The sequence below is a fragment of the Maniola hyperantus genome, chromosome 16 (genome assembly GCF_902806685.2).
Source record: "Maniola hyperantus chromosome 16, iAphHyp1.2, whole genome shotgun sequence".
Taxonomy (NCBI): domain Eukaryota; kingdom Metazoa; phylum Arthropoda; class Insecta; order Lepidoptera; family Nymphalidae; genus Maniola; species Maniola hyperantus.
Window position 1 is genome coordinate 9515966 of NC_048551.1, and position 7224 is coordinate 9523189.

The 7224-nt window shown below is 37.9% G+C and overlaps 1 protein-coding gene across 2 annotated transcripts in view; it reads right to left on the minus strand.

Annotated features, from left to right (window-relative positions):
- The window catches only part of LOC117989304 (G-protein coupled receptor moody-like), a 99408-nt gene extending 92678 nt beyond the window's left edge, over positions 1–6730 (minus strand). For both annotated transcript variants that reach the window (XM_034976643.2, XM_069503841.1), the window contains exon 1: positions 6133–6730. The gene's annotated coding sequence lies outside the window, so the exon portion shown is untranslated. The remainder of the gene's footprint in view (positions 1–6132) is intronic.
- Between the last annotated feature and the right edge of the window lie 494 nt (positions 6731–7224).

The following is a 7224-nucleotide window of genomic DNA, read 5'->3' on the forward strand; positions in this document are numbered from 1 at the left end:
TTTGTTTGCCCATATTACAACACAAAAATAAAACATTTGAAAAAAGCGTAGTTTTAGTTTTCATCTTAAATTAATTATTTTTCTTCTGAGCAAACTAATTAGCACAATGAAGAAAAATGAATAAGACTTTTGAAAAAGGAACTTCAACAGAGTACACCTCGCTCAGCAAACAATTTATAGTACGCGACAGGTCGAGACGGCAATCGGTGAGGGAACGCCCCGAAGACCCGCACAGGCCCCGCGCTAACCCGGTGCAGGCGAGCGCGGGTGACGTGCGGGGGTGCCTGGCGTCCCCTCGCCTCATACCCCGATGGCCATGTCAACCTGTCGCGGACTATAATTAATTTTGGCCCGACTACAGAAAGGATTGTTTTATTACCATTTTGTTTTGTTGGTTTGTTTGCGTATTCGTTTCTCTTTTAGATTTTGATCATTTTCTCATTTTATTCTGCTTGTCGGCTTTCTCTTAATTCTAGAAGGTAGAACTTTAAATTATTACAAACTCGGCATGGTAGAATTGTTTGAATTATTTTTAATTGGAAAAGCTTCGCTCCGAATTTTTTCAGGGGAGAGGGGGTCACGGTAGGCCCATCGTAAAGGAATATTAATATTTTTACCGTGAATAATAAGTTTAATAAGAAATTCTAAAAAAAAAATCTGATGGTCAAAAATATGATTCTGTAGACTGCAGAGACAGTAATAAAATATGAAGAATAAACTCAGACGTACAGAAATCTAATTTCAGTATAATCTTAGCTACTTTAGGCAAATCACACAAAATTAGCATAACAAATTCAATTTTTTGCCCGTTTCGTCCATATTTAAATTTCTAAACGCTTTAAGTGGCAATGCAAATGTTTTATAGCTTCGACATTATTTTACGCAAAGGAAAATTGTTGGGTTGGTATATTGAACCTGTTCACTGTTAGGCCGTGATTACACCTGTAAGTTTTACTCACGTAAGTAGCTTACGTAATTAATAATTAATCTAAATATATAAAAGGAAAAGGTGACTGATTGACTGACTGACTGATCTATCAACGCCCAGCTCAAACTACTGGACGGATCGGGCTGAAATTTGGCATGCAGATAGCTATTATGTCGTAGGCATCCGCTAAGAAAGGATTTTTGAAAATTCAACCCCTAAGCGGGTGAAATAGGGGTTTGAAATGTCACGCGCTCAGCAATCAAAAATTCCACTCGAGCGATGCCGGGTGGGCCAAGCTAGGTATATTTTGTTAGTAACATCCTGTAGTTTTGTGCGCCATTTAGCAACGGACCACATATGCCGGGAAATGTAATATTTACGATGCAGCATGCATTTAGGTACATCCTAATGGACTTCCGCATCTATTGTGGTAAAGTTTCCTATTGTAAAATATGACATACGTGTATAATTGTGGCCTATGCAATACCTAGTACTACTGATTTAACCTAATTGATTTGCATAGTAATGGTTCAGGTATTTTTGGGGTTCCGTAACTCCGAATGAAAAAAACCGGTCAAGTGAGGGTCGGGCTCGCACACGAATGGTTCCGTACCATCGTACAAGATATACCTAACACTTTAGAACACTGCAAGTTAATGACGGACTGCGCCATCATATGTGATTTAGTAAATGAATTTTTTCGTGAACACATATTTTTATTGTAATGTAAGCACACATTCACGGTTTTCGGATTTTCTTTTGTTGTGCTGTAAGACCTACCTACCTGCCAAATTTCATGATTCCAGGTCAACGGGAAGTACCCTATAGGTTTTCTTGACAGACAGACGAACAGACAGACAGACAACAAAGTGATCCTATAAGGGTTCCCTTTTCCTTTCAATGTTCGGAAGCCTAAAAACAAAATCACTTTAGGATCACTCTTGTGTCTGTCTGTCGATTTGTGATTATTATGCTAATTTGCTCTGAATCTACTGGACCTTTAAGTTGAAAGGTAAATATTCCACGACCCAAACATCCATCTTTGGGTTAAATAATGAATAGAATGTTTGGAAAAATACTTTTTATGCCTGAAAATTTTAATCACAAGATATAAGTAGGTACATAATTATGTAGGTGTAGGTATTAGACGAGATTTATTATCCACTTACCTATGAAGAATTCGATTGAGATTACCATCCTTACTTTGTGCTTAATATATAGTTACTATATTATGATAAATGCATAATTTATATCCGTTACATTAATGACTGCGACTTCAGTGCAGCCACGTGCGGCAATAAAATATGTAATCCATTTTCAGTATAAATAGTAGGCAATTTGTTTGTTCAATACATTCGTTGGAGAGAGCTATGCTTGGAGTTTTTTAACGTGATCAAATCAGAAATGAGGAGATCCCAACTAGAACCAGAGTAACACTTCCGTCATCCGAGTTCTATCCGTCATCCGTGATAATATCAGCGATTGTCTACGACGTAATATTATGTCATAAGCTCCCATGACCCATACACAACAAAAAGGAACGGACTCGGATCGGATGAGTGCGTAACCGCCTTAACAGTTTTTGATTTATCGTGCAAAATGTCGAAAAAATACCCCAGTACGGAACCCGTGCGTGGTTCTGACTCGTACTTGGCCGGTTTTTTAATGAAAATAGCGAGCGAACGAGCACGTGGATGCCCATAAACATTTGCAGCACAGGATTTCAGAAATTTGTTGATCCGCTCTTGAATAACCCTATGTTGAAATCTATAGTAGGAACGATGCCGAAGGGAGCTGGTTCCACAGTTTACATGTGCGTGGAAAAAAGATTTTTTGGTTATGATAATGGATTTGCATAATGACTGGTGTGTACAAAAGAGTATTTTAGCATACTCTATTAGTGTTGTAGATTATAGAGTATGCCTACATGATATAGAGTACGATACTCTATTTTAGAGCACGGTTGGCAACCCTAGGCACAACGGCCCATGCTCAATAGCGCTAATATTTCACAGATGGCTTTTCAAGTAAGTGTGAAAATTCGCTTTCCGGTACGATCTGTCGTGAACTAACTCCGATCATCATGTCGGAGGACAAGAAGCACATACAAAAAATCTTTCAGTATCGTGCATACAAACTTACTTACATTTTTTTAAAAAGAATATTAGCCATGTTAAATGACTAATATTTCCCTTTCCTCTCCAATTAAGCGTCAGGCTTGTGCTAGGAGTAGGTACGACAATAGTGCAACGGGCGGGGTTTGAACCGTCGACCTTTCGGTTTTCAGTCCACTCCTATACCGATTGTGCTATTGAGGCTCTTAAAATATAGGCTCTATATTATCCATCGTACGGAACGCTCTCCACGGTTTTTCATTATTTTCGACTTAAATTAATTTCAACAAAGTTTCCGTCATTTAAACTTTTGTTTTTTTGTATACTTCAAGTTCCACAAAATTCGTGGAAATAATACATCGAGGCAGACAAGCGTGACATACATTATGGAAATCAATGACATGCAATAAATAAATCATTACGGTCAAGCTTCTTTGATAGCTATACTTACAATGCGGTGCCTACAGTGCAATAACCTATCCTAGTGGCTATGACATCGTCGGCCTCCTCTTCGGGGGAGTCGGGAGTTCGATCCTGGTCACGCACCTCTAACTTTTCGGAACTATGGGCGTTTTAAGTGGAAAACATCAGGCAAACATGCCTGAGTGTTCTTCATAATGTAATCAAAGGTGCGTGAATTCCCCCGCACTAAGCCAGTGCGGGTGAGCGTGGGTGACGTGCGGATGTGGGGGCGTCCCCCGCCTCATACCCCGATTGCCACTTCGACATGTCGCGTACGGCGTACTATACCTTGGTCTCGGGGAACCAATAGACCATTAAACTTTGGTCAGCTTGTTGATTACCTGGGGGCTATAGTACTCTCTACTTTTTTGTGTTATTTAGCAGATTCAGCCAGAACAGACCCTAGAAAACTTTGAAAATGCGATTCTCTAAACTGACTCAGCCGGAAATCAAACCTTCTTACAAGGCGACGAGAACAACCATGTTATGTGACCATACCTATTAAAATCACTACCCATATTAGGTATATCTATTTATAGTCACTACCACTCATATTATAAATGCGATAGTGTGTTAGCCATATTAAATGACTAATATTCCCCTTTCCTCTCCAACTAAGCGTCAGGCTTGTGCTAGGAGTAGGTACGACAATAGTGCAACGGGCGGGGTTTGAACCGTCGATCTTTACCGGTTGAGCTATTGAGGCTTATTGGTTAGTTGGCTTGTTGGTTTGTCTTTCAATCACGTCGCAACGGAGCAACGGATCGACGTGATTTTTTGCATGGGTATAGTAATTAAAACCGGGAGAGGGCCATATAGGCTACTTTTTATCCCGGAAAATCAAAGAGTTACGTCCAGATTTTTAAAAACCTAAATCCACGCGGACGAAGTCGCGGGCATCAGCTAGTATATTATATCTATAATAGATATTATATTTTGCCATAATACGAAAGCGTTGAATAAGGTATGCTAAATTTGGCACGCATTCAAAGTTGATTGATAATCATAAGCTGAGACTTAATAATAATAATATACTTACTCCATCAGGCTTGCGTATTGCTTGCTAATGAGATAAGCACATATTGTGAACTAAGCGTAGGTATCCGTGTAGCACATATTATAATACTAATTACTATATACCTAGCCTATCCTAATATGGGTATAACATTTTAGTCTCTATCGTAATGATTTTTGATGGTTTGTTGGTTTGTCCTTCAATCTCGTCGCAACGGAGCAACGGATTGACGGGAGGTCCAGGCTTTGATCACGGGGACGCACCTTTTCGGAGCTATGTGCGTCTTAAGCAAACTTGCTTTAACGGTGAAGAAAAACATTGTGAGGAAACCTGCATGTCTTAGAATTCTCCATAATGTTCCTAAAGGTATGTGAAGTCTACCAATCTGCACTTGGTGTACGCAGTGCGGTAGACTATTGGCTATTGCCGAACCCTTCTCATTTTGAGAGGGCGTGCTCAGTATTGGGCCAGCCATGGATTGATGATGATGATGATAAACATTATTTAGAGTATCTATGAAAAAATTCTACGTCAAATATTTTTCTCACCAAAAATTAAACTAATTGAATTTCCCATAAAAGGAGATTAATTTTATCTTGTCTAAGAAAGCGTGTCCAAGAGTCTCATTTTAATAAAATTATAAGTTAAAATGAAACGCCTAATTTTCTCTCGACGAAAATAATAATGAAAATAATTTAATAAAAAGTAAGAAGAGATCCAATCAACAAAATATTAATTATCTTGTTGTCTTGCCACACTTAGCTAAGAAATAAATAATTAATTACGTACCTAAGTCATATTTTTTAAAGATCAAAAAGATGTGAAATGACTAATGAGATACAATATTATAAATCATGCGTCCACAGTTTAAAAATGAATATGAATGATGGAACTAAAATAGACCGGACAAGTGCGAGCTAGACTCGCGCACCGAGGGTCCCTTACTACAGTCGTATTTTTCTACATTTTGCACGATAAATCAAAAACTTTACAATTATGCATAAGAATAAATAAAAATCAGTTTTAGAATGGACAGGTAAAGCTTTTTCATAATAATATGATACCCCACTTGGTATCTAACTTTGAAAATTGAAAATACTAATATTTGTGCATGAACACATTTTTTTTTGTGATGTAACCACAAATTCATGGTTTTCGGATTTATTCCTTTACTTGTGCTTTAAGACCTACCTACCCGTACCTACCAAATTTCATGATTCTAGGTTAACGGGATGTAGGTACCTACCTATCCTATAGATTTTCTTGACAAACACGACGGACAGACATACAACAAAGTGATCCTATTGGGTTCCTTTTCTCCTTTTGAGGTACGGAACCCTAAAAATTAAGTATTTTAACTCATCGAATATCTACACTAATAATAATATTATGAAGAGATAAAGTTTGTATGTTTGGGTATAGGGAGTAATCTCTGGAACCAATGATCTAATTCTGAAATTCTGAAATTCTTTCACTGATAGATAGCTACATTATCCCGATCATGATGATATAATATCTACGCTGACAAATACACTGGCAACAGCTGGTGGGTTATAATGTAAATTGTGACAGAAACACGTGGTGAAATATTAAACAAACTGAGGCAAACTTACTGAGCTGCGCGTCGGCTTCGAAGTTATTTCCAACTGCTATTATACTTATGCGTCTCGAATTCGACGATTTCCGCTCGATGTCGCCGATGTAAGGAAGCGGGCTGATTGAAACACGAAATAACTCACTGACTGTTACAAAACCATTGCAACGAACCAATCGTTTTATTCAACGAGTACAATATAAAGTCTAAACAACGCCAGTCGTTGAAATCTCTATCACTATTTACAATTTACGTTATTATAACGTGTATGGCGTACGGATTTCAACGGTATTTATGATATATTCAATAATGTTTAAATCTTTCTGTTTCAGATTTACGAGAAAAGTCTAGGAATATAATAAAGTTTATTTTATCGTTTGGTTAATGATCTGTCATAATAGTCATAAATCCTAGAAATAAATAATCCTGAAACTTTTGATATTAAACAACTTTTCGACAAAGAAATATTGCAAAACACCATTCAAGCACAATAACACTCAAAAGTTTATTCTTTCGTTCAAGAAGAACTTGGAATATTCTGAAACTACTACTTATCGATGTTATTGACGCGGCATAGAGTTCAAAGCCTAAAGAGGTAACAATACGTCTGCCTCTTAGCGGGGCTCGACGCCGACTGATTTCAGATGCTGAAACTACGGTCTACTACGGGCGCTGAAAAATTATCCACAGAAGCTCAGCCTCCGGGTGGTTTCATGAAATGCCGCCTTGGGGTCACTCAACTTTATGAGGGATGCCGCTATAGGTACGCTACATACTCAGTTCTCATTCACACGCAGCGATTACGATTTTAAATTACATTTTGTGACAGCTACGGCCGTTAGTACGGAATGATGATATGAAGATAATTACGAGGGTTTTCAGGACAATATAATAATGTTACGAGAATTAAAAAGAATATACGAAATTATTTTTTACATATTTACTTTGGACACTTTATCAAAGTTAATTAGCTTCGTAATGATTATGTTGAAAGTTTTTTGTGATGAATAAAAATTCGGTAGTTTCATCATCGTCATCATGATCAACCCATCGCCGGCTCACTACAGAGCACGGGTCTGCTCTCAGAGTGAAAAAGGGTTTTGGCCATAGT